This window comes from Ascaphus truei, chromosome 2 (assembly GCF_040206685.1).
Source record: "Ascaphus truei isolate aAscTru1 chromosome 2, aAscTru1.hap1, whole genome shotgun sequence".
Taxonomy (NCBI): Eukaryota; Metazoa; Chordata; class Amphibia; order Anura; family Ascaphidae; genus Ascaphus; species Ascaphus truei.
In genome coordinates this window covers 179796957-179824103 of record NC_134484.1, presented here as the reverse complement: position 1 = coordinate 179824103, position 27147 = coordinate 179796957, and positions in this window count along the sequence as shown.

Genomic DNA, 27147 nt, shown 5'->3' with positions numbered 1-27147 from the left:
ACCATACTGTAGTGCCGGCGAGTATTCTAAAACAAATCTGGGGCAATCACCAACAAGACCCAGGTACATGCTGGGTACATGCTGCAACATTTGGCCTATCGGATTAACAGTGGGGGTCCCTGGCAGTCCCATTCAAACTGCTGTGTTAATCCGATGGGCCATTAGTCTCTGCAAAAATGTCACTGAAATGTTGCATGTACCCAGTATGTACCTCGATCTTGTTGGTGATAGCCCCAGATTTTCCAAGGCAAGTTTAAGGCAAGTTTTAGAATACTCGTCGGCGCACCTGTATATAAGACAGAGATCTGCAAAATGGAGGAGAGACGCTTAGCAGCCTAATCAAAGCTTTCCTGTGAGTTCATTTAATTGAGTGGGGATTAGTGTTACACTATACAGACTACCCTGCATTGTATTTTTTTTGTCTTTTCAGTCTTTGCGCTTCAGGTTTCTTTTTTCTTAACCCATCACCTTACTCCAAGGCCAAACTGTATTCTTATCATCTCATTCCCCCCAGTCTGCCGAAGGTTGCACACACATTGGACTGATATCTTTAATAGATTTGTAAATTACTTTTTAAAGTCGCGACATTTTACATTGTTTTCGTGTACAATGTGGTCAACAGTTTGTTTGGCAAACTTTTTTGCTGCACCTCTGTGAAAAGATAACTAGATCTATTCACACCCCCTGCACGTGAAACAACAAACCTGAAAGACAGACGGCAGGACAAGGGAGAGGTGAAGCAGAAATAAAGGCTGTAAAACCCAACCTAAACTTCAAGTTAAAGCTGCAGACAATATCCTACATGCTTTTTTAAAAATAAATTAGTTCTGTACACGAGAAAATACTTATAGCATTTAAAAAACAACAACAACTCTGAATTGTATTTATAATGTATTATAATATAACAATTTTTGTTTTTATAGCAACCATTTACAAAGTCACTCCCCCTTCCTCTTCTGAAATAGGCTCTAGCCTATTTGAGCCCTGCCCTCTCTCTAGCAGTGCACCAATTGCACCAATTGCACCAATTGTATCCAACCTGGTCACAAAAATACATATCCATTGTTTTCAACTTATTTTAAATTTAGAAAACTCATCCTATATTTGTATTTACATTATATTAATCCAGAGGACGGCAAACACAAAACCCCAGTGAAATATTACAGTATACAATTAAGTCTCACAAGTGGAACATTCAATGCCTTCCGGACTGCAATATTGTCAATTTATCCCTGGATCAACATCCTTTCTACATTTGCTTATTTGGTACTGTATATCCTTGTTGAAAGATGTATAACCTTTTCTTAAAGTATGTATTGTATCTGCCTCCACAGTCTTCATGGGTAATTTAGCTTCCTGGTTGTGTTCTAGCTCCCTTTAAAAATATAGATAACATGTTTGCTTTACGCCAATGTTGGAAATGGATTCCTTGAATATTAAATGTAATGGTCTGGCTATTACTGAACTTAGCTCCTTAAGAAACTTTGGGTGCATGCCATCAGGGCTAAGTGCATTATTTACCTTACTTTTATCCAGCTGCTTTTGCACTTTTTCTTCCGTTAACCAAATATTAGTTAATGATGAGGTTGTGATTTCAACCTGTTGCAATATTTCTGCAATTAACTTTCTCCTTGGTATATACAGGGACAAAGAATTTATTTAATACCTCCACCTTTTCCTTATCTCCAATAATTTGCCTGCCGATGTAAAGTACTTAAAGAACCTTTTAGAGTTAATCTTACTTTCCATTGCAATCCTGTTTTCATTTAAAATCTTGCTAATCTGGTTGCCCCTTTGCCACATTACTTATAATTCTGAGATAATGTCCCTTTTCACTTTAATAATAAAAATGCCTGCTTCTTTATTTTAATTTCTTCTCCTACAGATGTATCAAGACTTACGGTCTTCGGTACCATGACATGGCACGAGTTTCCACCAGCGGGAACACTTTATGTACTGTGGTCTGGCCCGGGCAGCCAATGGAATCACATTGTGTGGTTTTGTGGGGTTTATTTATGTCATTGCATTTCAGTACTTGTCCGGTAGAAAGCACAGTGAATATCCTGGTCAATATCTGTGGTGAGCCTATTGAACGGCACAAGAACGTAATAGGTGTTTTTATACTTCAGCTGATTTCAGTTGTGGGCCCTGTAGTTTAGAGGGCAGGAGTTAAGGTTGGGGGTGAGTTAAAGTTTTTTAATATATTTTGTTTAATTAATAAATATATATGTTTTTTCTATGAAAAACATAATGTTGAAGTTCTTATGAATAACAAGTATTTAAAAAAAAACTATTTATTGTGCAATACACAACAATATAACATGTATAACTTAAATAAATAACCAAAGCTCACCCAGCCGCTCCCCCTCACCAGTATTTCTGTGATTACAGAATATTATAATTAACTCTATATGCAGTATCAGTCTCTTTAAATCCAATGAAACCTCCAACTAGCGCATGCACTGTTTACAATTACACACAGAAAATGAAAACAAAACAAGATGATGGCAGAAGCTGCTGCAGCTACACCCAAGCTCCGGAGATATTTGTGGTCCATCACCCTTACCCTGGTGACCACCAGAATAAATTTGTGTATGAGTAAGGCCTGGGACATGGTGGAGGGAGCAGTGCTGGGCAGCGCTGACGCTCATGCTCTCCTGCTCAAGCAGGAGATTTTTTCTGTCCCTGCATGAGCGTCAGCGAGTGCGCTTGTGTGCCGGGAGGCGGGCCTGGAGGCGTATCGGGAGGCGGGGCTAGCGCGCCACATCATGGCGCCGACATCACGGACTGCCATTGGCTTCTGGCAGTCACGTGACCGGCCCTGCGCTTGCATGAGCGGCAAAATGTCAACTCGCCTGTCTCCTGCATTTCCACATGCCTCCGCACGCCTGCGGAAGCGTGCGGAAGCGCCGTCTAAAGCCGCGCTGATAGGGATAATGTTTCCCCTCAGCGCGGCTCAGCGCGCCTCAGCACAGTCTTTTTGACCATGTCCGAGACCTAAGGCTTGGGCTGTCATGTTGGCCACCTCTAGATGGTAAATAACCTCAGTAGGTTAAGTGTCAGTGCCATTGTCCAGTTTAGTTTTGGCAAAGTTGTGCATTAAAATGATGTTTCCATAATGTTTAGGGCGAGACCGGAGACGTGCAGTGCACATTTCTGAAGATCCCTTTTGGCAGTCAACCCTTCAAACAATTTTGGTACCACATAATGCCAATCCTCAATGGGGGTCAAATTGAACCCATTGTTTGTGAGGCGCGTGTGGTCCGCTACTTTTCTAATAAGTCCATGTGGGCGATTGAGGTGTGTGTTTCAAATAACTTTCTCAGTTGCCATTAGGTGTATCTTTTTGTGATGGTGCTGTTGACCGGTTTTTTTATCTGTATTACCACTTGTAGTTAACACAGAGGAGGTTCCTGTAACCAAAAAGGGTAAGGCCTTGGGGCATGGTCAGCGCATAAGGCGCGCTCTCACTTACCAGTAAGCCCCTGCAGCTGCAATGAGAGGGGCTTTAGTAGGGGCTCGCCTATGCTTCCACAAGCACGCGGAAGCGTAGGTCTTAGGAAAAAATTTAATTTGCGCGCTCACGAGAGCGCAGGGGACGGTCATGTGACCCAATGAGGGCGAACCAGCTCCGTGACATCACTGGCCCGCCCCCCGACACGCCCCCGGACGGTGCGCTAACTAAGGCCAGCCTAAGACTAGTCATGTAGGGTTCAATACAAAGGGCAATAGAACTGAATACAGTATAACTTGTATTACAATAATCTTTAGTTTGAATACATACAGTATACAGTAGGTATTATACTGTACAGTAGATAATATAAGAATTCCCTCTTTCCCTCAACAGGTTCAGCCAGCTAACTGGGGCAGCCAGCAAGCTCAATCCCAGGAAAATAGAGCTGCTAGAGCTGTGGCCTAGAAAATCAGCGCTTGTGGGTTCTTGTTCTGTTGGGTCTGACACCATTGCAGTCATTAGGTTGGTGCCTTAAACTTATTATCAACTCTATATAGTTGGTATAGAAATAATTTTAGGAAGTGTGGGATGGCACTCATTTAAATATAGTTTGCATATTGATTAGCATATCTCCCTGTCAGGAACGAGGCCCATCCCTAGGCAGTAAGCAGGTAAGGCACTGACTAGGGGCAGCAGGTCTAAGGGGTTGGCAAGATGGAGAGAGTAGCAGCCATCCTGCATTCCTTTAAAAAAAATTATAATACATGTAGGTTTGAAGCAGGGGGTCTCCAGAGCTGAATCACATTAATTTCAGCTCTAGGGACCCCCTGCTTCCTGAGATGTGTACCTCCTTAGGGGGTGCCAGTATCTCCTGCTCAGATTTAAACCCCCATTCACATGGGCCAATAGGAAGCTGCCTATAATGTCATGGCTTCTTATTGGCCCATGTGATGGAACATCAAAAACGTAGCAGGAGATACCGGAACCCCCTGAAAAGGTAAGTATCTCGGGAAGCAGGGGGTCCCTGGAGCTAAAATTAATGTGGTTCTTGGCCAGAAACCCCCCTGTCAGTGACTTCACTTTTGACTGAGCCTCTGATTGAGCCAGCTGTGCTGAAGCTGGAATATCCTGAAAGCCCTTTCCTGTTGGAGGAACTTGAGGATTGGAGTTGAGCACCCCTGAATTACATTAAACATATATAGTATGCATAACACACAGTAGGTGTAGAGTGTGCATGCACAGCATTGAAATGAACGCATACTGAATGCATTCCATTCAATTGGGATATACCTATACTATGCATCTGTACAAATTCTATGGAATGCATTTGTGTTCAATACAGTATCCTTTCCAAGTAAACAGGTTTTCTTTTCATGCAGCTAGTTGTGACAGGTTCAATGCCAGAACCATCCTGCCTCTAATTATAGAGGTAATTAAGGATTTTAATCAGTTAGTGTTAGGACCTGCGAACTGGTCATGCCTTGAAAGTGGCTTGCAGGCTTATACGCTTTGGCCAAAGGGTTAAATAAATTACCCTTTTTCAAGAGATATATAGGTATTTCACTGTATTTTTGTCATATTGGATGTTGCTCTGGACTTCTTTGTTTCTTGTTCCATACAGTATACATAAAGTGTGTGTGCGCAGCACTGTTCCGACATAGCACCACAGTGTTTAATTAGTCCATCTATTTCTTCTTGATTATCTTACAGGTGAAACTGTACAAGAGACAGCCAGGGAATGTTGGTGGAAGAAGATTGTATTATTTTCACGTCTTTGTTATTTATGTTATTGTATAAAGCAATACATATTTTCATAAATCTTTTACTGAAGTAGAGTACAATACATGTTTCTCTAATTTACATGAATAAATATGTCTTAATTTATAAGGACTGTCTGTGTCTGTTATCTGGAGTTCCCTTGCATTGTTCGTATAAATCAAATCATCCATTATTAAAACATAACCTATTTTTACTGCCTTTTCCATTTACAAAAGTATTTTTACATCCTCAATATCACAGATATTTTTTTTTGTACTTACCTCAACTGCAAATGTCACTTGTACACATTTTTACGGCTTGTTTGTTTTTGGTTTTTCCAGAACTTAATTAGTTTGGGATTTGTATATAAAAATGTAACAAAAAATAAAAGATAGAAAAAAAAAATCTCAAAATAAGTCAGAGATTGTTCAAGAATTTCGAAATTTGGGGTCAAACTTGTTAAAACTGTATACTTGTTTATATATAGCTGAATCCTGTTATAACGCGGTCCTTGGGGTCCACGGAATGAGACCATGTTATAACCGGGATCGCGTAAATTTCACCACACATCTTCATTTCTCTCCTCTCTGTGGCTCTCGGGACTCTCGTCTCCCTGCCGTAGACTTCTCGAGCGCACAGGAGGGTCACATGATAAACACACACATCCCCCTACACCACGTGGATTTTTTTTTCCTTTAAACATTCAATACTTTGTTGCTAACAGACACATACACACACCCCTACACCATGTGGGAGTTGAACATGAATACATTTTATATAATACACATGCAGAAATTGAGGAGAGAGAGAACTTCAAAGTTCACAAAGTTTGGATTTTACAACTGAACTTGTTCCCATCCCTAGTTATGTTATGTATTCCTAAAGAGAGTGCGTGTATTTCATACAGTAGTTTATCCTGGATCTTTCCTCGCCATTAGTCAGCTCGGATCTAGAGTAGGTAGACCTAAACCTCATGGTGAGTGCATGTTGTTTAAGGAAAAAATAAAAACGAAATGCTTCTGATGATGCAAACTTAAGAGGAGGGTCCTCCCCTTCTATTTAATTCATGGCTGGTTGAGAATATCACATAGAAGACAAGAAAAACACTATGACATACATCGTATGTCATATGGGATTCCAGGGTGCTACAATCCATGACTTCCCCTGTATGTCTTCATGGCACTAAAGGAATTAAACTAGTAGTGTTAGGGCAAATTTATCACAAATCTGACAAATCTTGTTTTTTCATCAGTGGTTATTCATGCCACCAAATTTGCTATAAATCCTAGTCCAATTTGAAGTATTAATTTGAAAAGTACCAACGCATTCATTTAAACCAAACCCAATGATGAACCCTAATTTAAAGAAGAAAAAACACACACAAAATATTAAACCTAACGGAAAGTCTCTCTTGCTATTTTCCAAATAAAAGTTTGATCCAATTGGTGATTCTTTTATAATCCATTGTTTGTAAATCTGCAAAACTGTACACATAATTTTAAAGTGCAGTGGAATGGGAATATTATATATGGATGAGTTTCAGTTGCATAGAGAGGGGAATGGGGATTTGATAAATACAGAACTAAGAGATTCCACTACTACTAATAATAATATTAATAATAATAATATACTACAAACCACTCACAACCTAATTTTAATTACTATTAGTAGTAGTAGTAGTAGTAGTATCCTCATTTATTTATAAAGCACCAACATTCCGCAGCGTGGTATAGTGGGGGTATAAATGGCAGAAACAATGACATACTGTATAAATAAGGACAAACACATGCAAACCGATACAGAAAGTAATGAGGTCCCTGCTCATGAGAGTGTAGCCATCTACATATACCAGTGAAAACATCTACAATGCACCACTAGTCTAAAACCTCAAAGAGAGATGTAAAATAATAGGCCACACTCCCCAATGCTGTTTGGCTATACTGGATTTTTACTACCCACTGTAGTTGTCCATTCCACATTGTGATCACGTTTCTCCTTCTACTTACCCTTCTTCTGTCTCACTGTTATGAACAGAAAGATTCAGAGAGATATGACTGAATCTTTTCATTTTTGCAGGACCTCTGTTTCTAAAGAGAGGTCATTTCCCAGTAGAGATATGTACATGTTCGCCAAAGTTTGTGAACCAGGTATAATTTACGGACCCAAAAGGAAAAGGAGTTCCCAGAAGCTGAAGCACTCATTTCTCAGTTTGACTGTTGATTAATTTGTGTGTGTAGGAGACATGTGCAAAGGGACAAAAAGAGAGACATATTTGGGAGAAATAAATCATGGCTTTTATTCAGGCCATAGCTTTAAACAATACAGTTGAAGGAAGCACACAAATAAACAAACAGTCTATCCCTTTGTAAAGGCTAACTCACTTCCCCAATCCCTATCTACAGGGCTGGGAGGATAAGCCTCTTGCCAAATTATGACCCCAAAGTCCAAAGAGGTACCCGTTAGAAGGGGGCTCTTTATGTCCGTGTCTGGGTTGTGTCAGTTGGGGGACCACCCACTGGCAGATTCCAGGGTCCGCTGTGACCTTGATGTCTGGTTTCAGGGTGTCTTGCAGGCAGCACAGTCCTTCTGTGCTCAAGACAACTGTCCTGTGGGTTTCTTTCTGGAAACACAGCACCTCTGTGCTCAAGAGATCGCCCCTGCTGTTCAGACAGGAGGCTTTTCTACCCATCTGATGAGCCAGATGGAGACTGGTTAATTGTCTGTATCTCCAATTAACCAGCTCCCTGCTGGATACTGTACCTCAGATTTTCTGTTGAAGCTCTTTTAGACAGGAGTTCTGCCCTGTCACAGTGTGGTTAAAATATCAAACTTTAATAATAAACTCAAAATAAAATATAGGGCTACAGTATATGTACATACATATACTGTAGCCTTATATATTATTTTAAAGTTTATTATTACAGTATGATATTTTAACCACAAGTTAATCAACTTGTTAACACTGGGATATAAGTGTTCAGCTTCTGTGAACTCCTTTTTCTTTTGGGTACGTTCATTATTGATATTGTTCCTTTTTTAAGCACCTTCCATTGTGTTCTAATTAGGCTGTTGTGAGGATCTCCCTATTCCCTTTCCTGTGTTGTCCCAGGCATAATTTACCCTTTTTTCATGTAGCACACTTTTCCCCAGCACCTGGGAAATATGGTGGCTAGTGTGTATGTGCTGCTTTACCTCGGGCTCACAGGAGGTCTGAGCCTCTGCTGCTGGGAGCCTGGGGTGTACCTGTTTTGTTGGTCGACAGCGCCTCCACCTGCGCGGGATCCTAACAATGTGGGATAACCCCATGCAGGACAATAATGAATACACACTTGTATAATATAACCGATTTACTGTACAGATATAACTAATGTTAATATATAACCACTCAGGCCTCGCAGGGCCGCAACCTCACACCATTCCCCAACACCGTGTCCACACCCCAATTATATAGTCTCCACACCTGAGGGGCCCTCGGGCACCCAACCACCCCAGTGTCCAAGAGTCACAACCCCGCCCAAATGTGTAGGTCAGCACTGCCCACTAGAACTGAGGTGTACGTTGGTGCACATGTTGTGTTAAGGTACCTGCCGGGGGGTTACACACCCAGGTGCGCTGCAGCTGTAGGATGGGATCCAGAGTGGTGAACCGCGATGCCTCCGCCTCTACGGTGGGTGGGTCCCACGTGAATTGTACCACCGTTAATAGTCCCTGTAGTAGCAGGTGTCTGGTCCCAAACCACCTGAGGCCAGGATACTGCCGTGTCCTGGCTTGGTCCCTACCACAGGGACACTGCCCCTGTTGCACCAATCTACTGGGCCTGTCAATGCAGCAACCACAAGCATAATGCAGGTGCCATAGACACCTGCACACACACCCTGCCCCGTCCTTATCCCAGCTCTGACTGGCGTGGCTGTCAGAGCTCGCCAAATGTATCCCTTGCTCAGCAGGGAAATCCTACAGCCCTATTGGCTGTTGCACAGCACGTGACTGTAGCCCTTGGGGCTGCTGGGGGTTGTAGTCCCCGCGAATCACCTTCCCTAATCGCCGCCGCAACTTGGGCCTATTGCACATGTGCAACTCCACTGCACATGCACATTCACTCACATGGCGGCGTGCCTCCGGCAAGCTGCTCGCCGCTCAACACACCTCCATTGCCGCCCGCACCCATCGCAAACCTCGCACGTTCTTCCGCTGCAGCGGAGGTAAGCGGGGGAACCGGGGACCGGGGAAAGTATTCTGCTACACTCTCCCCCTGGTGAACAGACCAACATCCCCGCTTGGGAACATTGTAACCATATAACAATATAACATAGGTTTACACAATATGAAATGCAGTAATTCTGTACAACTTATCACATATCACTTTACATAAGATTATACATCTGTGTGTCTTACTGAATTTTGGTGGATTCTGAAAATTGGTGGAAATGTAAAAACAACATCCCTGATTGTAAGTGTCAAGGAACATAACTTTTTTAGACAAATGTATATTTTATTTTATTTTATTATTGATGCATATGAAAAATATTTGTGTAGGCATCATTGCTTTAGGAATATGTATAGGACAGCAGGAATCTTACATAGCCAAATTCAGTATAAATTTCCAAATCAATTATCTGAATTCATTAGAAATAAGTGTTATAAGCAATTGGTCTGAAGACCAAAGATAATTGATAGAGGCTACATTCAAAACCAGTACAGTATCCTGCCTCCTATGCCCACATTTAACAGCAACAAGACAATGGAGATATATTTTCATTGCTGATGATAGTGCAGCTGATGGCTACAAGTAGGCAAATAAACTGGTTAAGCTAAACAAGAAAAGAACACTTTACTCCTGGGAAATACTGACAGCTTATTTAAGGCAAGAAGGTTCCCACTAAGCAATGACTACGTTATTTTTTTTAGAGTCAGATCCCTTCAGTGTGAGTATTAAAAGAACTCAGGCATTCCCACAAGACCACACTGCATGTGGCATGTTTTTCAAAGATGGTTATCTGTTCAGGCTATAATACTAATTTGTTGAAACATAAGATGACTCTAAATTTCATGAAAAATACATAAAAGGTTAGTGTACCGTATGTACCTTATACATATACATACCTACAGTACAATATATTTCTGCTGTTTTGAAATGAAAGTAACCTTTAAAGTTATGTTTAATGGAGATGACTCAGTGATATGCACAAAGGAAGCAGTAAATCAAGCATTTACTGATTACGAGATTGCATGCAGTAATGAAATGTCAGCAGTATACAGTATTTGATTTATCTTTGATAGTGTGATATGACAAAAAATATAATACATTGTTCTGTCAACTCAGCAACAATATAAAATGCATAATCAACATATTTATTAATGTGTTTGTATTGGGTATTTATTTAAATCCCTATAGACAATATAACCTTCTTTTAATCGTCTGACTTTTAATAGTCTGTTTACAGTTTAAAAACAGTGTCAGGAATAGGGATGCTCAGCATCTCAGGCTTGCTAGAAGACCCAGGCTTAAGTCTAGCACATCCTTCATCCTTTTACTTCTCTTTGAGCATTGTTACTTTGGGATATATTTTTCAGGGCCACTTATGGACATTTTAAAGACTTAAGTTGATGATTTTTTTTCATGTTGCCTCTGTTTGCTGCCATGTATGCAACTTTGCATTGTAACGGATCGGGGACTCGCTCTTCCCAGCGTGTCCCCGTCACCTTGGTCCCTCTGGCTAGCCCTTCCCTTCCTCTGCCTTCGTGATCCCTGCCCCACTCTCTTGTGGCGCACTCAGCGCGCTCCAGTTTGCGGTCCGTGCACTCGCGCGGTTCTTCCATTATGCGCGCGCGTTCCCGCTCCCTGGTCTCCCGTCAGGGGACTTGCGCCCCTCGGCGTGCCTCCGTCCCCTCACCTGCTTCCTCCACTCTTTCCCCCTCTCCTGCCCTTCAGCCGAGCACCTCCGCCGCGATGCTTCCCCCACGCTCTGGAACTTGCGTGTTGCGCGCACGTGACCGCGTTACAGAGGGCGCGTGCACCCGCTCTATTTACCAATCCTCCCCTGATACTGGTTCCGCCCCTCAGAGCTTACAGGCCATTACCCTAGATTACCTCCCTGTCTCCTCCCCTACTCTCACTCACCTATCCCTGCAAGCTCCCAGACAAACCCCTGCTCCTCCCCTTCCTGCTATTTGTCCTCCCTCCTTTATAACCCCAGTATGCCCTCTGCTTCCTCACTCTGCATAGCTTTCCTGTAGCTCCTGTGTGTGCAGTGTCTATGCCCAGCTCCCTTGCCTATTTCAGCTCTGGTTCCTGTCCCTGCCCTTGTTTGGATTCCCTTGGTTTGAACTTGAACTCTGCTTTGGACTTTGACTACGCTGCCTTCTCCTGCCCTTGAACCTTGGCTTTCGGACATTACTACGCTGCTCTCTCCTATCCCTGGACTCTGGCTCTTGGACAACTACCTTCCGACCTCTGGCGCCCCGGACTCAGCAAGTATAACGCTAACCCTTTCTCACCAGGCCCGGCAACGCAATTACCACACTCCGGGCACGCGCTCACTGCAGGCGTTACATGCATAATTTGCTTCACTGAGTGGATTGGAGAGTTTTTAAAGCAGAGGTTATATAGTTGTGGGGAGCAGTTAAATAATTAATTGAGAGTATAGATAGAGTTTTTAATCCATTATAGGAATAGATAAGGGAGGGGTTGCTTGATGCAATATGACATTTTCTCAAATCAAACATAAGACATAACCTCCTCAACCTGGAGTTAGATTAGATAGTTTGAGTTTGACCAGTGACCAGAGGGGTGCAGCTGTAGACAGGAGGTGACAGTAGACAATAGGTTCTCTGAACTGAAGTCAGAGCTGGAAATTGTTTGTGGTTACGCAGATTCCGTGAATTATCCTTATGTTCTTAAGATAATGACTAGAACTTTCAGAGCTTTCAGAATTAAAGAGCTTACTTTCCAAAGTAAAGAGTAAACAAAACCTAAGACATAACCTCCTGGAGTTAGATGTTTGAGTTTGACGAGTGACAGCAGTGGTGCAAGTAAAATGGACTTTCAGCCATAGAGAGATTACCTCAAATTGAGTCCGTTTTAAGAGATTTCTCCAATCAAACAAAATACATAACCTCCTCGACCAGGAAAAAAAATGCTTCTTTATCAGAAGGGTGATTATGACAAAGAAGATTAGCAGGAATACAGGGAGAGTACTGCATATCTATCATCTAAAGAAGTAGTGGGTCTGGCTCTGGTAAAGGTGAAAGCATGGTGAAAAGTGATTTGAATGACCGCTCTATCAATTTCTGCCACTTTTTGGTCATCAAGGGGATAACTGGCCATGTGGCGATGTATTGTCAAAGTTTCATGGTGATCGAAATTCCTGTCTCTGCTGACTCTGCACTTATATATGCTGCATATGGCCACATTTTGTTTTCTGGGTCTGGGTAGAATATGTTCCAGGCTGGAGAAGAGATCTTTATTTAAGTAATAATCCCCGAAGAACGGGGCATTACTGGCCAATAATGCCCTGGCTGGAAGAGTTGAAGGCCCGAGGCGAAGACGAGGGACTTTAACCCAGCCAGGGCATTATTGTCAAGTAACACACACACACACACACACACACACACACACACACACACACACACACACACACACACACACACACACACACACACACACACACACACACACACACACACACACACACTGCAGCAGCCCTCCTCTATACACACAAACTAACTCTGTAACACCCCCCCCCCCCCTATATACACAAACACACTCTGCAGGCCCCCCTACAACTGTGCAGCCCCCCTCCTCTACACCCACAAAACACACTGCAGCCCTCCTCCACCATGTACACATACACACACACACTGCTGCCCCCCTCTACATCCACAAAACACACCAGCAGCCCACCCCCTACACCCACTGCAGCCCCCTGTAAACCCACAAACTGCAGACACACTTACACACAAAACACTACACACCTCTCTTCCACCCACAAAACACACACTGCAGCCCCCCCTCTGCACCCACAAAACACACTTCAGAGACACACACAAACCAACAAAACAGACTCTGTCACCTCTACATCTACAAAAACACACCAACAGCCCCCTCCCTACACCCACTGCAGCCCCCTGTAAACCCACACACTGCAGACACACACACACACACAAAACACTCTGCAACTCTCCTCCACCCACAAAACACACACTGAAGTCACACACACTACAGCCCCCCCTCTACACCCACAGAACACACAACAACAGAAGACACACACACACCAATAAAACACTCTGCTGGCCCCCTTTACACCCACAAAACACACAACAGACACAAACCTTTCTCCTCGCTCTCTTGTGCAGAGCTCTCTGCAGGCAGTCCAATCACCTCTCCTGTCTAAGAGCTGATCTCACTCTTTGTGAATGAGAACTGAAAGCTGATTGGCTGAAAAACTTGGCAAGGTGCCAACAATTCCAAGCCATTACTAATTGGTTAAAATTCTGGGCATTATGCAATCAGAGAGCAGGGATTTCAATAATGCCCGGAATTTAACAGCTTTAGCATATAATTGTTTTTAAGCCTGGCATAATATTTTTAGACAAAATATGCTGCTTGGCTGGGGGTCAGTGGCATAACCACGTGCCGCTAAACACAGCAATGCTGGGAGCCCGATAGCACAGGGGAGCCCTGATGGCCAACGCTGGCGATTGGGCTCAGAGGAGGCCAGAGGCTGCTGCTGTGTTTGATGTGGGGGACAGGGCCATCACTACACAGGCAATTCCTGCTCCCCGTGCCTGTTTACCCACCCCCCGCATGGCTGAACAATAGCACAGATGGGATCGCAGCAGCCCTGTCACCCCCAGGTAAAGATTTTAGAGAGGGGTAAGTGTCTGTGATTGTGTGGAGTTGTGTGTTTGTGGAGTTGTGTGTGTGTTGAGTTGTGTGTGTGGGAGGGAGAGAAATACATGAGTGTGAGGATGTGAGAGCAAGGTGGTGTGCAAGAGGGGGGAAGTGCTTGCAAGGCCACTGACACAGGGACCCCAGTGGAAATAATTGTTTTACTTATTTAGTAAATACCTTGATCTATGTGTAGCCAGGTCCCCTTTCGGTCCCCCGTAGTTGTGCCTCTCCCCTCCCTACCTCTGCTGCTGCAGGGATTAGTGTGGGTGGCGAACGTTCGCCAGAAGCTCCAACAGCCCTCTCTGCAGGGCACCGCCATCTTGGGCCAGGTTGCGCAGGCATGAGGAGCACCAGGAGTCGCAGTGGCCAGTATGAGGGCTGCACATGCGCAATGTACAGCGCGCACGCGGCGGCCCAAAGGCGAAGGTTCCGCGGGGACTACAAGTCCCATAGTGCTTAGGGGCGGGAGTACCATGTGATGCCAGGGAGCCAATCACGCGGCTAGGTCTCCTGCAACAGGAGATAGTGATTTTGCGCATTGGAAGAGGAGCAATCAGTTGGAGCTGGAGTAAGATAGAATTAAGAGTTGTGTGTGCAGGGGTCTGTGACCCTCTGCACTAGGCCAGATTTCCCCTAGGCCCCAGCTAGGCCTCGACTCACATTATTAGCTTGTGGCAGCTACAGGGACAGGCCCTTAGATGGGAACCTTGCCCCCTTAGCTTGATATAAATAAGGGACACAGTTATTACACTGCGTTATCCTGACACTGGTGGTCTGGGACCAGACTACTGGGCTGAATCAGAGACTATCCTCACAGTGGGACCCTCCAGTGGGATACCACCCCACGTGGAGAAGGACGCACCGTGGAGGACATTGCTGGATCAAGGATCCCTTCTGATCCTTGTTGGCGCACCTGGGTGCTGGATCGCCCGGCAGGTACCATTACAGAAAGTGCACCAACTCTACTACATTCAAATTATAGTGCCACGCGGTCACACACTGTGGGTTTGGGTGTGGACATTGTGGGACATTGAGGGACTGGGATTCTCAGGACACTGTGTGGGTTACACGGTGGTGGGAAACAGCCATGCGTGGTGTATGGGTAGTTGTATCTTTAGTCATGTAGAGTTATAAGACAGTAATAGAGTATAAGATGTATATGGTTCAGTAAAGGCCTTTATATTTTATATGGTGTGTGTTTATTGATTGGGTCCTCTGATGGGCTCCTCCCACTACGTTGGGATCCCTCTCAGGTGGAGGCGCTGCATCAAGGTTGTAAGTATATCGCCCCAGGCACTCTATGGCAGAGGCTTAGGCCCTGTGAGTCAACAGGTTAAGAGCAAAACCAGTAGCCATCTTGTTAAGGGGAAACAGGGCTACATATGTCAATAACAGCACTATCAGAAGTATTATTGTTATTTTTTTCTGGCTCCACAGGATCAGAGTAATCTATTTCACACTGATTCCTGTGTCAGAAACAGTAGAAGAAACAGAAAGAGCAGAAACACAAGAAACTTCCAGTGTAATGGTTGGAATTTCCCCAGGTTTCTTAAATATAATGGTAGTACTATAACTACTCGCAGAAACAAGATGCAAATCCCGCGCCTGTTCTTCCTCTCAGTCTCGGGTTTTAGTTCCAAGAATCATGGCATCAATTGAGCAATGCACCTCTTTGGCTTTTGTTAGAATTGGGAAGTAGAGCACTTTGAAGATTTCTGGGTTGAGGGCACCGTATGAGTGCAAAGTTATATTATCTCTTTTTCACTGCGGCTTCGATGTTTAAATATACTAGTTTTGTAAGTCAATAGTACACTACTAGTGTAGTTGCTCAAACACTGTTTATGTCTATGCTTAGGTTTTCGTGAGAACATAGCTGCAACATTTGTAATACCTCCAAGAGTTTGATTAAGCTTCATAAACTTGTTTTTGAATACATATTTAGAGGGTTCTAGGTTGCAATAATTTCACCTGAGGAATGGTTAATACCCTGAAATGTTGTGCCCTGTCAATCGTTTCATATTTATAATAAATGGTTTAAATACCTGTTTTCACTGAAACAAGTATGTATATCTTCTCCTGGTTTAAACTTGATTTTAATCAACACTGGTGAATTTGAAGGTGATGTATTACTAAAACTCCAGTCAATTTTTTGACTGGTACAATGAAATTGAGATCAGCTATGTATCTGTGTGCCAATTGCAAAACTTGATTTTCTTTTAAAGATTAAACACAAATGCCAATCGGGAATATGATGGTAAGGTTAAACCTAATGGTCAATTTTCCGCTGGTACAATCAAAGCAAATTATTTATTTTTTGATTCCTAAGCATAATATTATTTATAATTTTTTCTTTGAATTGCTGTTTCTTGCTGCCCTGTGCTGTTATTCCTACCTATTGCCTACTACTCCACAACCATCCAAACCACTCTCCACACAGAAGGATAATGGCTTCAGGAAAGGGCGCATATATATATATATATATAGCCCATGCACCCCTCTCCCCCCCAATCGCAGATCAGGTCCCCTAAGGTGTTCTGTGGCCTGTCTATATGTCTGTGTGGTGCATACCTGCTGGCAACAGGAGGGCCTGAGTCTCCCGCGATGACATGGGGGACAACAGGAACAGGTTACTGGGGTGAATGCCTTCGTTCTCGTTCAATGGTGCAGTGCCTCCATCTGTAGTAAGCCCCAGGGATGCGGGGTGCAATCCCTACCACAGAAATCCCCCTCCCAGAGATTGAGAGATTCCAGTCTCACACAAGGTTATCGTTAAAACCAGCAGACTCTTTATTCTCTTGAGCAGCAGCAGCAGCAGCAGCAGCAGCCGACGGGTACAGTAATGCACAGTCCACTACTGTTCTCCCTTGTGATGGTCCCTGCCGCCACTCTGGACCAAAGGGCATCCAGAGTGGGGCTAGCTCTTCCCTCACCCCCTAAGCAGGATGAGAGGTACTTGGTCCACCTCACTAACTATACCTATAGCAGCTCTAATCATGAGCTGCTCACTCCTAACACTAACTCACTCTGAACTGACACAGACAGAACTACTAAATAGGACGTGCACTGCTCTTTATGACTTTAGCAGGCACCGCCCCTGTGTCTCTTGATTGGACACAGGGTCAGGTGACCTACCTCCACCATTCAGGGCAAGTGCTTGAAGTGGGGGAAACCCATGATAACTCCTGGCAACCTGCCCTTACCAGGGATTATGCCAGGAGGAGGATAGAACCATAGCCCCATTTCTTACCAGGGCTACATATATATATTTTTTTATAAAGGCGCAAATAATGCAACAATAGACCCGATCCAAGCAATAACAGGACTCCAAACTGTGGAGTTACAAGTGGAGTTGAAAAGTTAGGGGTTTTCTCTACCATAACTTTTTTAATTATTTTAGTTTTTTTTACTTATATTATTTTGATTGCTAATTGTTTTTAAAATTGTATACTTATTTAAAATACATTTTCATACCTTTACCTTGCTACTTTAGCATTTTTCAGCTTAGGCTTCGAACATGGTGCCGCAGAACGTGAGGACACCAACGCACACTGATCGAACAGACTGCCTTAAGGCAGTGTTCGTTTCCATGCAACGTGCGGGCAGAAGCGGGAGGGGGCATGCGTTGCGCAAGAAATAAATTCAAACTGATTTCTTGGCGCGACAGGCCAGTTACATGAGTGGTTCGCCCAATGAGGGCAAACCAGCTCTGTGACACCCTTCAGCATGCCTCCAGGCATGCCCCCCTTGGCCCATCTAGTATGGCCAGGGAAAGCACCCACTTTCCCTCAGCCTCCACGTGCCTCCGCACGGGAGAAGTCACTATGTCTGAGGCCTAATTTAGATGTATTTCCCATAATTTGGTGCAAATCTAAAACCAAATAAATCGAGTTTTAGCAAAACTTGAACCAAAACACGTTTTTTTTTAAAAACCAAAACCATGTTCAAAACAAAAATACGTTTAAATCAAAGCAAAACACAATACAAGTCCCCATCCTTACTATCTACTAAATGGGAGTCATTGCAAGTTAACCGAGATATTATCTGTAACCTCCCTATTCTCATGATATGAAGATGTTTGGTTACATAGGGCTCGATGCAGTAAGCCCCGATAAAATCTTTTCGGCAAGTGTGGCGGATAGGTGGCGGATAGGCCTTTTTTCGGCGATTTGCCCTCGCAGTATTCAGTATCCTTCCGATCCCTGCTGAATCACTGCGAAAGCAAAGCTGCCGATGAGCCTGTGCCGATACAGCCTGGCTCCCGGTAAGCCTTCCGATACGCCTTTTGTGCCGATAGGTGTTTGCAGCAGAGAGAGACAAGCCGCTCTCTCAGCACAAACATCGGCAAAAAATAAAGTATTTATAAACAACTTTTACTGATAGTGTACATGTGCAGGGGGTCTCCGGAGCAGAACCGCATTGATTTCAGGTCCGGGGACCCCCTGCTCCCCGAGATACAGGCCCCTTTATGAGGTGCCGGTATCCCTCTGCATTTAAAGGTCCCGATCACGTGACCGCGGCATGTAAACCAAGCAGAGGGATACCGGCACCCCCTAATGGGGCCTGTATCTCAGGAAGCAGGGGGTCCCCGGACCTAAAACCAAAGCGGTTCAGCTCCGGAGACCCTCTGCACATCTACACTATGAGTAAAACACATATTTAAATAAACAATCATTCCTTACCTTTGCGGCTATGTGCTACGGTAACGAAGCAGCATGAATGTATTTCTAATAATAGGGTACTGTGAGCAGGGGGTCCCTTGAACTGCACCGCATTGCTTTGTGGACCAGGGACCCCCTTCTTCCTGAGTTACAGGCCCCGGTATGTGTCATCGGGTGGCAGTGTCGCCGCCATCTTTATAGCACCCCATTCGCGATGAGGATGGCCTTCATCGTGGCAGCCAGAAATGGATGAGTGCTATATGTATTTAATGTATTTATTGTTGTTTATGTATTTTAAATACACAGGGGGTGTATGTTGTTTATAGCTATGTTTATTGGGGGCAAATGAAGCAGCATTTATGCATTTTAATAATATAGTGCGGAAGCAGGGGGTCCCCTGAGCTGAACTGCATTGATTTGTGGCTCAGAGACCCCCTGCTTCCCGAGTTACAGGCCCCGGTTTGGGGCATCGGTTACAGTGTCGCCGCCATATTTATAGCAGAAAAGGCGCGAATGGGGTGCTATAAAGATGGCGGCGACACTGCCACCCGATGACACATACCGGGGCCTGTAACTCAGGAAGAAGGGGGTCCCTGGTCCACAAAGCAATGCGGTGCAGTTCAGGGGACCCCCTGCTCACAGTACCCTATTATTAGAAATACATTCATGCTGCTTCGTTACCGTAGCACATAGCCGCAAAGGTAAGGAATGATTGTTTATTTAAATATGTGTTTTACTCATAGTGTAGATGTGCAGAGGGTCTCCGGGCCTGAAACCACAGCGGTTCAGCTCCGGAGACCCTCTGCACATCTACACTATCAGTAAAACACACATATCAATAAAGACTTGTTCCTTACCTTTGCGGGTATCTGCTACGGTAGTGAAGCAGCATGAATATTTATTTAATAATACTGTACAGTGAGCAGGGAGTCCCCCGAGCTGAACCGCATCACTTTGTGGACCAGGGACCCCTGCTTCCCGAGTTACAGGCCCCAGAATGTGTCATCGGGTGGCAGTGTCGCCGCAATCTTTATAGCGTCCCATTCGCGACGTGCCCGCTATAAATATGGCTGCGACACTGTAACCGATGCCCCAAACCGGGGCCTGTAACTCGGGAAGCAGGGGGTCTCTGAGCCACAAATTAATGCGGTTCAGCTCAGGGGGCCCCCTGCTCCCGCACAATAGTATTAAAAATAAATAAATGCTGCTTCATTACCATAGCGGATAGCTGCTAAGGCAATGAAGGGGTTAAGGCAGAATTGCATGTTTATTGGGGACATTTGCCCCCAATAAACATTGCAATAAACAACATACACCCCCTGTGTATTTAAAATACATAAACAACAATAAATACATTAAATACATATAGTACTCACCACACATGTCCGGCTGCCACGATGAAGGCCATCTTCCTCTTCATCCTGTCCATGGCCCCCTCTGCTACTGCAAAACAGACACAATAAGGAAAACATCCAATGTAATGTCCCCTAACCCCTTAATCACCATAGCGGTTATTAACCGCTACAGTCATAAAGGGGTTAACCAACCCTCACCCACCACTCGGGATGCCTACATACCCTCCCCCACTAACCCCCCACCCCGTGAGGCCAAACCACCCTCACCCAATACCCACAAGGGAGGCCTACCCACATACCGTTGGGGGAACCCCCCCCACCCCCACTACCCACAATAAAAACAATACAGTGATACATAATAAACATCATTATATCTATTAAATACATTACCCACCCCCTGTGCCCCCCCATAAATACAAGATTTATCCTTTTACATACAGGGTTCATAACGCAGCCCCACGCGAGTCCCCGGTGGGCTGGCGGGGCACCTGACAGACCTACAGGGTACCAGCAGCCCTTTTCAAACAGGTTCTGGAGGCCTGATGGTGGGTCCCGCCAGCACCATGACCCCCAGGTGGTCTCCTTGGGTCACCGTGGGCCACAATTGGGTCCCCATGGTAGGCCCAAGGATATCTGGGAGCCCCGGGTCAGACCCACAGGTGTCTGCGGGGCCTCGGGTGGTTCCCACGGGGGTCTGGGGAACTCACGGGTGCTCACTACGGGTCCGCGGTGCCCCCACAGAAGTGGGACCACACATCTTCATCCCCGCACCTACGGGTCGGCGGTGCCCCCACAGAAGTGGGACCACACAGCTTCATCCCCGCAGACTACGGGTCCGCGGTGCCCCCACAGATGTGAGGCCACCGCTTCATCCCCGCATGTGTCACCCGTGGAACCACCAGCCTGATACCCATGGGATACCCGAGGAGACCCACAGGTGGTCTCCAGGGGTCCCACGCAGAACCACGGAACAAACCCTGAATGTAAAAAAAATAAACCTGGCCTATACATTCAATACATACACCCCTCCCCCCCCCCCCAACACCTACAGTACAATAATGTGCAAAATAACTATTATCCAGATATGGATAATAGATTATTTGCCCATTATTAAAAACATTAACTAGCATATTCAAATAAATAAAGTACTACTGACCTCATCAATAAGAAGTCTCCGTTGCCAGCAACATCCTTGTCTTGCCCACAAAATACATAGACAAAACAAAGCCAATACATTGTAATTGCATTCAGATATCAATTAACCCCTTAAACACCTTATCGGATAATAACCGCAAAGGTAATTAAGGGGTTAAGCCACACTGGCCCGATACCCACCCTTCACCCATGAATTTGTACAGTGGCTTCATTATGCAAAAAAAAATAAAAAAAAAAAAAATATATATATATATATATATATATATATATATATATATATATATATACAGATATATTTTTTGATAATCCTTCTACATTTATTTGTATATTGGTTCATCATGTGTGTGTATTTATATATATATACAGAGATATATATATATATATACACACACATGATGAACCAATATACAAATAAATGTAGAAGGGTTATCAAAACCATACTGTACTACAAATAACAATTCTCCATAAAGACACACTACAATAAAATTAATTTACTTTAATAATCCTAACTGATCTTACAATCACAATCATCAAATGCCAATCAAATACCTCTAATGGCAATCAACACATTGCATTTACATAGTATATATGATGCATCCAATCTCTGCAGCATATACATTCTGCAAATGAATGTTAACAATAAAATTGCAAGCAAAATACAAAGACCTCCAAACAAGTAAACTATTTTATCCAATCCAGTTAACATAAATCAATTACCATTCATTAATGACATCCCTAAACAATTTACATTCCATCCCTAACAATTAAACAATTAACAATTTCAAGCCTTTAACATAACAATTTAGCCTGTGAAAAAATATATGTACCAACAAGAATACAAAATACAAAACGAAGCCTAACCCTGACCTCAAGAACACAATACAATATCAACAATTACACATATCTAATTGTAAAATACTTTAAACACACAATAAAGCATAGCAGCATAGACAAATTATTTAAAAACACATCAAATCAAGCTTTTAAAACAACATAATTTCTTACCCTGTATGTATATATCTCTCTAGACATACATACATACATACATACATACAGTGGCAAGAAATTATATACCACCAAAAAAAGAAAATACATGTTAAAAAAGCTTTTAAAAAAATTAACAAGTTAAATAAAATACATTTCTTTAGTCACTTACCATTACTTGGCCCCACCGACTCCCGTTGCGCACCTTACTCACGTACAAAACCACCAGGCACAGGAACCCATAAAATAAAAAACCATAAAAAAATAAACATTACACTAAAAATCCAAATCAATCCACGGGTCTTCTACTTGTAATCCATCTTCTTCTTTCTTCTACCTTCTTCCGGGGTCTTCTTCCCGTCTTTGGCCACGCCCTGTCCTTCTTCTTCTGTAGGAGGTCCTTCCTCCTCGGCGTCTGGCTTCAAAATGAGACGACATAGGCTTTTAAAGGCCTATGACGTCACATTTTCGTCATGGTTCCCACGGTCCTCATTGGGCCGTGAAAACCATGTGTTTTGGCCGATAAAAAAAAAATGATGACGTCACTTAAAGGCAATGAAAGCACAGCCAATCAGAATGGCTTTGCTTCAATTGCCTTTAAGATGACGTCATTAAAAGAAACATGGCCGGCCTCACATGAACGAGACGTCATTGAAAGCCTGTCACATGGTACGGGAGCCAATCAGAGCGTGGGAAGTGTATCCCTAATCTGATTGGCTCTAGTATACCATGTGACAGAGGCTTGGGGGAGAAAGGATGTGATGTAATTGAAAGCCTGTCACATGGTACTAGAGCCAATCTGAGTAGGGATAGACTTCCCACGCTCTGATTGGCTCCCGTACCATGTGACAGGCTTTCAATGACGTCTCATCCGTTCTTCCCCAAGCCTCTGTCACATGGTATACTAGAGCCAATCAGAGTAGGGATGGAGTTCCCACGCTCTGATTGGCTACTGTACCATGTTAGGCCGGCCATGTTTCTTTTCATGACGTCATCTTAAAGGCAATTATATATATATACCATAATACTGAGTTAAGTTATGGTGAGTAAAAAAAGTGACAAAAACCCTCCACAGGAAAGCAAATATGCAAATATAGCTGTATGCTCATCTGCATGTCTTAGGCAGGTCTGCAACCCCGCCTTTCCCCAAAAATGGTTATTGAGGCAAAAAGTGACACTGTGTGCTCATTTGCATGTCATTTCCCAGAATCCCTTGCTGCAGTGGAAGTGCTGTATGCTGGGTGATAATGGGGAAAGGCAGGGTTGCAGACCTGCCTAAGACATGCAGATGAGCATACAGCTATATTTGCATATATATATATATATATATATATATATATATATATATATATATATACATGTAGAGGTATCAGTACCGTGTTAGCCGAGCTTCAATAATCAAAAAATAAATAGATGATACCGTTCTGTGGCTAACGAAATGCTTTAATTTGTGCGAGCTTTCGAGATACACTGATCTCTTCTTCCGGCGATGTTACAATGAATGAAGCAAAAGGTATACTTAAAAACAGTGTCTCTTGGAATGTTATCTGTGCTGTTCCTTCCCCCGGTGTGGATGTGTTTTATGGCTAGAGGTGTCAAAAGGTTACTGAAAGCAAGTGAAGAAAGAGTGTGTATGTGTATCAGTGTGAATAAAAATGAATGGAGAGCCCAATCATATATATATATATTGTATATATATATATTTGCATGATGAAGCCAATGTACAAATTCATGGTTGAAGGGTGGGTATCGGGCCATTGTGGCTTAACCCCTTAATTACCTTTGCGGTTATTATCCGATAAGGTGTTTAAGGGGTTAATTGATATTTGAATGTAATTGCAATGTATTGGCTTTGTTTTGGCTATGTATTTTGTGGGCAAGACAAGGATGTTGCTGGCGACGGAGACTTCTTATTGATGAGGTCAGTAGTACTTTATTTATTTGAATATGCTAGTTAATGTTTTTAATAATGGGCAAATAATCTATTATCCATATCTGGATAATAGTTATTTTGCACATTATTGTACTGTAGGTGTTGGGGGGGAGGGGTGTATGTATTGAATGTATAGGCCAGGTTTATTTTTTTTACATTCAGGGTTTGTTCCGTGGTTCTGCGTGGGACCTCTGGAGACCACCTGTGGGTCTCCTCGGGTATCCCACGGGTATCAGGCTGGTGGCTCCATGGGTGACACATGCGGGGATGAAGCGGTGGCCTCACATCTGTGGGGGCACCGCGGACCCGTAGTGTGTGGTCCCACTTCTGTGGGGGCACTGCGGACCCATAGTGAGCACCCGTGAGTTCCCCAGACCCCCGTGGGAACCACCCGAGGCCCCGCAGACACCTGTGGGTCTGACCCGGGGCTCCCAGACATCCTTGGGCCTACCGTGGGGACCCAATTGTGGCCCATGGTGACCCAAGGAGACCACCTGGGGGCCATGGTGCTGGCGGGACCCACCAGCAGGCCTCCAGAACCTGTTTAAAAAGGGCTGCTGGTACCCTGTAGGTCTGTCAGGTGCCCCGCCAGCCCACCGGGGACTCGCGTGGGGCTGCGTTATGAACCCTGTATGTAAAAGGATAAATCTTGTATTTATGGGGGGGCACAGGGGGTGGGTAATGTATTTAATAAATATAATGATGTTTATTATGTATCACTGTATTGTTTTTATTGTGGGTAGTGGGGGTGGGGGGGGGTTCCCCCAACGGTATGTGGGTAGGCCTCCCTTGTGGGTATTGGGTGAGGGTGGTTAGGCCTCATGGGTTGGGGGGTTAGTGGGGGAGGGTGTGTAGGCGTCCCGAGTGGTGGGTGAGGGTGGGTTAACCCCTTAATGACTGTAGCGGTTAATAACCGCTATGGTGATTAAGGGGTTAGGGGACATTACATTGGATGTTTTCATTATTGTGTCTGTTTTGCAGCAGCGGAGGGGGCCATGGGCAGGATGAAGAGGAGGACGGCCTTCATCGTGGCAGCCGGACAATGGTGGTGAGTACTATATGTATTTAATGTATTTATTGCTGTTTATGTATTTAAAATGGGCACATTCACTATTATCCCTTTGTGGATAATAGTAATTGTGGCCATTACTATACTGTATATTAGAGGGGGGGGGGTATTTCTTTATAAGTATTTATGTGTTTAGACATTAATTTGGGGGGGCACATAATTGGTACTGCAGGCCTGCGGGTAACACCCGAGGGCCCCCACCGGCCTATAGTATCATTGATGTGCATATATGTGTATGTTAGGGGTTGTTGGCATTATATATATACATTTATTTATTTATATAGGGATATTTATTTATATATATTTATTTATTTATTTAGTGTGGGGCTGCTGTGTGTGATTATTTTTTATTGTGGGTAGCGGGGGTGGGTGAAGGGGGTATTAGCCCCAATGGTGGTTGTTTAGGGCTTGCGGGGGGTAGCGGGAGGGCTTAACCCCTTCATGACCGTAGCAGTATTAACTGCTACGGTCGTGAAGGGGTTAAGTGCACCCGCAACCCCCCCGCAAACCCTAAACTAACACCCAGGGCCAAATACCCCCTTCACCCACCCCCGCTACCCACAATAAAGCTGGCACGGTGGGTTAACCCCTTCATTGCCTTAGCGGTTAGCCGCTAAGGTAATGAAGTGGGCTGTACATGCCTTTTTCCTGCCTCGGACGCATGCCGGGGGGCTCCGGTGCGGGTATCAGCTCCGGAGACCCCCGGCATCAATCACAGACTGGAAAAAGGGCTGATTTTTTCTAAGTGTCGCCCGTGCCGATGCTTCTCCTCCACCAACTTGCCAACTTTAGTTGGCGGGAGGAATTCCCGATAAACTCTCCATTCCCGAGTGCCGATCAGCACCGAAAAGATGATCGGGGCTTCCTGAATTCAGCCGGGTTTCAAAAAGTGCAGATAAGTGGCTTATCGGCAGCTGGATCCCGATAATTTGTTATCGGGATGAAAAGTTGCCGATAATTCCCACTTATCGGCGCTTACTGAATCTGGAGGGCAAAAAATGGCGAAAAAATGCCGAAAAAGCCTTATCGGGGCTTACTGCATGAGGCCCATAGTTAGCATGTGCACTTCCATTTACAGTACATGTATAAAAGATCTGATAGGTCACTGTTTTAACTAATTCTGAGATTCCTATTGTTGGCACTTGCCTGCCACCCAATGTACTTCCCTTATTTAAAAACAAATCACTTGAATGGTTGGTATTGCATCATCAACTGTGTGCTACTCTACTTCTCAGTAACTATATTGCATAGGGAACAGATGATGAGAATATGTTTTACGTTCACAATCATCGCAGCAATAAGGTGATCTAATAACTTTGAGCAGCATTTGGAACTCTAAACCTAGGATAATTAATTACTATTTGATATATTATATGTAAACTAAAATACATATTATGGCAGAAATTGATATATTCTATCCCAGACAATATTGCAACACAGTTCCTAGTAATCTCATGATCACTAGATGGGGTTTCTTTTTGGTCCCCACCAAAATGTGCTTGAGCTTCTGTTGCTTCTTTTGAGTTCTCCCTCAAACAGCCAAGCTATAAATAAACACCAGGTACAGTATTTTGGCAATCTGGGACAATACAGTATTTTGACAATCTAGGAGAATACAGTATGAGCATCATTCACTTTCCAAAATATATTGGACTTTCAACACAATGAAAGCACTAATCCATTTGTAATCTGGACCATCTGAAGGAGGTCAAACCAGACAGGGAAACAAGCATGAAATTATCCAGCCCTATTTAACCAAATGAAAAGAGTTCTTAAAAGCTGGAACATCTACCAAATATCTTGGTAAGGTCGAATCACATCGGAAAAAATGAATATTCTCCAAGACTTTTATACCATTTCCTGACTCTCCCTATCCGCATCCCAGCCA